Raw genomic sequence first — 7,776 nt, 5'->3', positions numbered from 1 at the left:
CACCTCATACCTCTCAGTCTGCTCCAGGGTGTCCCCCAACCCTCTGCAGCGGAATGGGGGGCTGCAGGGGGAAGGAAGAAAGGGTAAGCCCTGTTTGCACAAGTGGAAGTCAGCTGCTCAATACCACAACTGGATATCACCCATGGTAAAAAAAAAAGAAAGCTTTCAAGCAAGAATAAGTTTCTCTGGACCTTAATCCTGATTAGAGCATTACAGTGCTAGCTTAATGCCAATAGCAACATATATTTTAACAGATAGTCCCAAGTGGTAATTCCTAGATGACAGTTGTAGTGAATATAAATCTTTTTCACATTATTTCTGAAAAGTACTGACAGCAAGAGTGTCTGGAAGGAATGCACAGCACTGCAGCAGATAGCACAAAGCAAATTTATATTCTCTAATACCATCCCTCATGTTTGGAGGTCTGTGTAACTCAGCAAGAGAACTCATTACTGAAAATAAATAAGATTGCTTATTGCATTAAAAAAAGCAGTGGGTTTTAACTGGGTTAAAAAAACCATTAACCCAGTTACTATGTGCAAACTAATCATGTGGAATTAAACATACAAAGGATTATGGTTTTTCCAAACCATTTTTGTTCAATAAAATATTGTTAATAAATGTGCTTCTTAAATTTAGTTAGTCCAAATTTTAAAATAATAATTTGCCATTGTCCCATGGTTCCCAAACTGTGTGAATGACATAATGATTACTTAATATTAAAACCCCAAAAGTTTTATCTTTGCCACTCAGTTAATGAAACTGATGTATGTGAACTAATTATGCTATATTTTATGCTATATTTTATCATTTTGTTGTTCAGCTGGTAACCACTGGATATGAGTTTTCACAAAATGGATAGTTGGGCTATCTTCACATCAGAATTAAACTAAGATCTTTATACATTTAGCCTCAGCTGTTTTTCATAGTTGCAGTGGATTGCATCTTTAAACTCTTAATCACAGCTAGCTTGAATCCTGCAGCTATGCTTCTTGGATTAGATTTGAGACTCAAACTTATTTCAAGCATGTGTTGTTTTTGTTGTTGTTGTTAAGACCTGGAGTTTCCAGAAATGCTTTAAAGTACTCTCTTTGGTCTTATGAATATTTTGATATCACCATCATCAATCACCCACCCTTCAGCCAAAGGTTCCAACAACAATTTTAAATTATAGCATTAAAAACAACTAAAAATCACAAAATTGGGTGGGTCCTAAAATACACATCTCAGGTGTCAAAGGCCAGGGTAAAGAGGTACATCTTCAGCATTCAGCATTGTACCTAAAACTGTACAATGAAGTTGCCAGATACACCTCAGTGGGAAGGGAGTTGCACAACTTAGTTTCTACCACAGAGAATATCCTCTCCTGGGCCACTCCCTCCAAGTTTCTGAAGATGGAAGAACTACCCCAAGGGCCCTCTCTGCTGATCTCAAAGTCTCATTCATTACTGGAATTAACCAGACAGTTTGCTCCTCTAACCAAAAATGGCGGTGCTCCACCACCCACAGAATAGTTCTCGTCAGCTGATTGTTTTTAATTATGGTGATACTTGGGTTAACTCCATTCAAGTAGAGTGGGTGATATTACTAACCTTCAGCTGCAATCAATATACATACTTATCTGAGAGTAAGTCCCATTGAACTCGTTCAGGTTTCTTTCAGAGTAGACTTAGGGTTGCCAGGTTCAGGGCCTGAGACTGATCCTGTATCTTTAGGAAAAGAGAAAGTCAGCCAAGTGCAGGTGTTCTTGCAACACTGTAATGGGAAAAACCACAAGGTGGAATTCTCCCTTCCCCCTGCACAACTTTTAAAGATACAGAAGACCTCTTGGTTGCCAGGCCCGGCATCTCCCCTCAGTCTTCTCTTCTCCAGGCTAAACATGCCCAGTTCTTTCAGTCTCTCCTCATAGGGCTTTGTTTCCAGTCCCCTGATCATCTTTGTTGCCTTCCTCTGAACCCGTTCCAGTTTGTCTGCATCCTTCTTGAAGTGCGGAGACCAGAACTGGACGCAGTATTCAAGATGAGGCCTAACCAGTGCTGAATAGAGGAGAATTAGTACTTCACATGATTTGGAAACTATATTTCTGTTAATGCAGCCTAATATAGCATTTCCCGTTTTTGCAGCCACATCACACTGTTGGCTCATATTCAGCTTGTGATCAATGACAATTCCAAGATCCTTCTCACATGTCGTACTGCTGAGCCAAGTATCCGCCATCTTATAACTGTGCATTTGGTTTCTTTTTCCTAGGCGTAGAACTTTTCACTTATCCCTGTTGAATTTCATTCTGTTGTTTTCAGCCCAATGCTCTAGCCTATCAAGATCACTTTGAAGTTTGTTTCTGTCTTCCAGGGTATTAGCTATCCCTCCCAATTTTGTATCATCTGCAAATGTGATAAGCATTCCCTGCACTTCCTCATCCAAGTCATTAATAAAGATGTTGAAGTACACTGGACCCAGGAGTGAGTCCTGCAGTACCCTGCTCGTTACCTTCCCCCAGTTTGAGAAGGAAGCATCAATTAGCACTCTTTGAGGACGATTGTGTAGTCAACTGTGGATCCACCTGTTGTGGAAATCCACCATAGACTCTGGAGACTAGGTCATGCAAGAAACTTTTATTATAAAACGGATGTATACATGCAAGGAGGGAATGGAAATGCTAGCTAGCAACCCAGGCTGTCACCACCAGCTTCCTTTATAGATATATGAATTGTATAGAAGCAAGCAAATTTCCCCTTTGTGATAAGACAATGGAAAGTTACAAAAACATGTTTTTCAGTAAGTAGGACACTTTTCAGTCACAGCAGTTAGGCAGTCTAAATGTCACACAACTTTTCTAGTCGGTTGTTTTCCCCACTTTTGCATCTGTTACATATAAGTCAGAGCAGAGCAGTTACATATAGGTCAGAGCAGAGCAAAGACGGAAGCTCTGAAGCATAGTGTCAGCTCTACACTGCGTCAGCAGTGCCGGTGGGGGGCTGGAAATTCCTGGGTGGTTGGCAGAGAAGCAAAGTCCTTAGCCGGCAGTCTGGTCATAAATCTAGCAGGTCTAGGAGGAGGGGAGCTGATAAGGGCCAGGCTTGTCCGAAGTGTGCTTGCCGAGTCAGGAGTCCAGAAGTGAGGTCAGTAGAGGTCCGGGATCAAGTGCCAAGGGGTCAGTCCGAAAGAGGGTGCCAGGAAACTAGGAACACACAAGCCACGCCTGACGTTACAGTCAGCAACAAGCTGCAGCCAAGGTGTGCCTTATAAAGAGCAAGGTTGACAGCAGGTGTGAGTCCTCAGCGTTTGGGCCTTAAGGAGACAGGCCTGCCTCTCTTCTGCCTGACCTTCTGCTGTCTACGTTCTGCAGGTGAGGGGGGAGTATCCTGTTCACTGTCTGTGTCTGGCTGCAGGGACTCTGCTGTATCTGGGATGCTCTGCAGCTGAGGGGGAGAAGGAGCTGGGTTCTCAGGAGTTTCCTCCGTGGCTCCTTCTGGGTCTGCTGCTCCTGGGTCTGCTGCTGTTACTCCCGAGTCGTCCTCATCTGAGGAGTCCTCTGACGGGGCCATGACACTTAGTGTCAATGCATAGGTCAGTGGAAATTATTCCACACAACTGATAGTTGTTCCATCCAGCCCAGATTTTGCTAGCTTGCTAATTAGAATATCATAGGAAGCTTTGTCAAAAGCTTTGCTGAAGTCAAGATATATTATGTCCACAGCCTTCCCACAGTCTACCAGGATGGTTACTGGATCAAAACATGAGATAAGATTAGTCTGGCAGCTTCTTGATAAATCCATGTTGGCTTCTAGTAATTACTGCATTGTTTTCAAGGTACTTACAGATTGACCGCTTTATAATCTGCTGCAGAATTTTCCCACGGATTCATGTCAGACTGACTGGTCTCTAGTTTCTAGGTTCTTCCCTTTTGCCCTTTTTGAAGATAGGGACAACATTAACCCTTCTCCAGTCATCCAGCACTTCACCCATCCTCCAGGATTTCACAAAGATAATAGACAGTGGTTCCGAGAGTTCTTCAACCAGTTCCTTCAATACTCTACAATGCAGTTCATTGGGCCCTGCAGATCTGAACTCATTCAAAGTGGTTAGGTATTCCTTGACCATTTGTCTATCAGTTTCAAGCTGCAATCCTGCCTCTTCAACTTCAAATTTGCAAGAAGGGTCATAGACCCTCTTTTGGGAGAAGACTGAGCCAAAGTAGGAATTGAGCACTTCTGCCTTTACTTTGTCTTATGTTATCATTTTGCCATCCTCGCTGAGTAGCTGTACTGCCATTTCTTTTCTCTGTCTTTTACTATGGATGTACCTGAAGAAAGCCTTTTTGTTGCTTTTGGCATCTGTCGCCAACCTCAGCTTTCCTTTAGCCACCTTTAACCTCTAGCCTTCCTGATGCCATCCCTGCAATTCTGTACTATATGCTTCCTTTATGACCTGGCCTTCATTCCACTTCTTGTATGCATCCTTTTTTGTTTTCAGGTCATCTCTAACCTTTTTGTGAAGCCACATTGCCTTCTTTTCCTGTCTTCCCCTTTTATCCTTGATGGAATTGTTTGCCATTGTGCCTTTAGAAGTTCCTTTTTTAGAAACCCCCATCCATCTTGGACTCCTTTTCTCATTAGGGTTACTTGCCATGGAACCTTACTTACCATTGTTTTGAGTTTATTAAAATCAGCTTTCCTGAAGTCCAGGGTATGCGTATGGCTACTCTTAGCTTTTGCTTTCTTTAAAATCAAGAACTCAAGTACAGCATGGTCACTTTCCCTCCCGTAACTGCCACTTCATTCATCAAGTCATCTCTATTGGTTAGAATCAAGTCAAGGATAGCTGATCCTCTAGTTGCTTCCTCCACCTTCTGCAGGAGAAAGTTATCTCCAACACAAGTCAGGAATTTCTTGGAGGGGCCATGCTTGGCACAGTTAGTCTCCTAACAGATATATATATATAGTGTGACTCCACCTCCTTGTCTATTCCTTCTGTTCTTTTGGAACAAGTTGTATCCTTTAATTGCTGTATTCCAGGCATGGGAGTCATTGTGACACCCTTCCCTGGCTCTCCCTGTCAGGTTCCTACCTGCTCGTGGTTACTGCCTGTCACTAGGCACCACCAGGGACTCCACCAGTCCGGACTGTCCTTTTTTATGGTTTCTCTCCCCGCTCTAGCACAGATCTCAACAGATCCCCCTGCTAGGCAGCACCACCAGTCACGTCCTATAACCAGTATTCCCAGAGACTCTGCCTGAGTCTCTCTATCAGGTTACCTCTGTGACTGAGTGCTTAAGCTGTCCCCAATCCCTTTGATCTTTATATATAAAGCATATGATCCTGGTTTGCTCTGAATACTTGTGGTGTTATATTCTTCCCTTCACCGCTGCCACCAATTGTTACAGTTTCCCTTCAGTCTTGGTAAGCACCTTGCCCTCCCTTCTGGTCTGTATAACCCCAGCCAAGGATCAGGCCTTCGGTAAACCAAATATAGTTTTTATTAAATAACAGAGATAACAAGATTACTTTATAAAGGCACATAAACATATGGTTTCATCTATTTCTGGTACTTGTCTTAGTATTAATCCGAACTCCACACTCTCCTCACATCCACCAACTCTCCACACAATCTCCTCTCAAAAACCCACCAAAACAACCCACTCAGGTCCACGCAGATTTAACTGTCATCCTTCCATTTATACTCTCAGCCATTCTAAACACTCAGCCAATCATCCAGCATTCTACTGCCCATTTACTCCCCCCTCCTCTTTCATTCCACTTACCATGTATCTCCTATACAAACAGCACTTACCATATATACATTAATACAGGAACATCACAGTCATCCCACCAAGTTTCAGTTATAGCTATCAAGTTGTATTTACTCTCCTGTATTAAGAGTTCAAGTTCGTTGACATCGAAGACCATGTGATTTATGCCCTGGCTTCCTTCCTACATTTTTATGAAGACTGCTGCTAGGCCCCATTAAAGCTGTTCTCTCAGTTCTTCTTACTGTACACAAACCTTTGTTAGTCGTTACTGAACATTTATGTCTCCCTTGCCCTTAGGATTCAGTTTAAAGCTCTCCTGATGAAGTTCCCCATGCTGTGGCCAAACATGTTCTTCCCAGTCCTTGTGAGGTGCAACCCATCACTTGCCAGCAGTCTATCATCTAGGGAGTGTAGCCTGTGGCCCCAGAATCCAAATCTCTCGCATCAGCACCACTTTCTTGGCCACTCATTCTCCCAGAGTATTTTTCTTTCCCTTTCTACTCCTCTTGATCTGGGCCCCAAAGTCCTTGAGGTTCCTTCCCAGAGCTTCAAAGTCTGATGTGATTTCTTCGTAGCTCCTCTTGGCAGTATCATTCATTCCCACATGGATGAGAAGAAAGAGATAACTGTCAGTGGGCTTTATGAGTTACGGCAACTGTTTTGTCACATCTCTAATTTGTCCTTCAGGGAGACAATTTACTTGGCGAGTCCATGGATCTTCTCAGCATACTTGGGGTTCAATGCCATGCAGTAGGGAGTCTCCCACTACAACTCTTCTTTTCTCGTTGTTGTTGGGCGCGGTTTCATTGCCTCTGCTTGACTGAACTTCAGCCTGTCACTCGCTGTTTCATGGGGTCTCCTGTAATTCTTCCCCTGCAAGCTGTCCACCAGTCTCACCCTCAAGTGCCTGAAAGCTGTTCCATAGTTCCACCAGTGAAGGGTGTCTTCTAGCTGTTCTGCTCCTAAGTGTCACCATTTTCCACAGAGTTTTCTCCAGTTCGTTGTTGCTCTCCATAACAGTCTCCTCTTCTGCTTCAACATGTTGTTGTTCTTCCACCTCCTGTACTTAAACTTGCTGGTGTTGTTCCAGCATTCAATCTAAGAACTCTTCGTCTTCTCTTATGCTTCTCAGTGTGGCCACCCGCTATTCCAGGCTTCTCAATTTTTCTTCCAACAGTGCCACCAGCTTGCACTTGTTGCATGTGTATGCCATGTTGTTGTCTGGCAAGAAAACAAACATTGCACACACCTTGCAGGTCACTACCATTGGAGTGTCCTTCCAGTCCATAGTGTCTACTGACTTTTGTTTCTTTCTTTCTACTTGTATTGGAATGACCTGTGCTTTGAACTGTCCTTTAGGGTAAACAGGAGAGTCCCACTGGTATGTGATGCACTGTACAAGCAAAAAACATGGGGTCCTCCCCTTTGACCTCCCCTGCCAAACTCCTGTTAGGTCATTCTGTTCACTCTCTCTGAGAGCTGGCAGGCTTGTATGGACCAGCTGACACATCTCCCTCTGCTCTGCTCAGTTAGGAGTCAGGAAACAGAATGTTGGTTTATTTGGGACTAAGTAGGAATGTTTATCTTCATCACAAGCTGGCCTTTAGGGTGGCTTGTGATAGTTTTTTGCCTGCTCTCCACTGGTTGTTGGTTGGTGTTCCCTAGTAGGGTTGATGTGTGATAATAGATAATTGCCCTATTCCCAGCTGACAGGAACAATGCAGGTGTGAAGAAAATAAGAAGCAACTGCTGGAAAGCAAATTATGACTAAGAATATTCTAACAGGTTTTGCCCCCATCTTATATCCTATAGCTACAAAAAGGCAAGATTCAGATCATGTTGGCCACATGTAAGCCCCTTTATAATAATCAGTAAGACATAAGGATGTAACCATGTGCTAAAATCCAAGGAACTGCATTGGGTTCTGAACATGCCTACGCATCTCTGCATAACATTAAGATATTCAGATGGCATGGGACAGTGACACATAATTTATGTTAAACACAAGATGTGGAATTATATAG

This window comes from Rhineura floridana, chromosome 7 (genome assembly GCF_030035675.1).
Source record: "Rhineura floridana isolate rRhiFlo1 chromosome 7, rRhiFlo1.hap2, whole genome shotgun sequence".
NCBI classification, from domain to species: Eukaryota; Metazoa; Chordata; class Lepidosauria; order Squamata; family Rhineuridae; genus Rhineura; species Rhineura floridana.
This window is presented reverse-complemented; position numbering follows the sequence as displayed.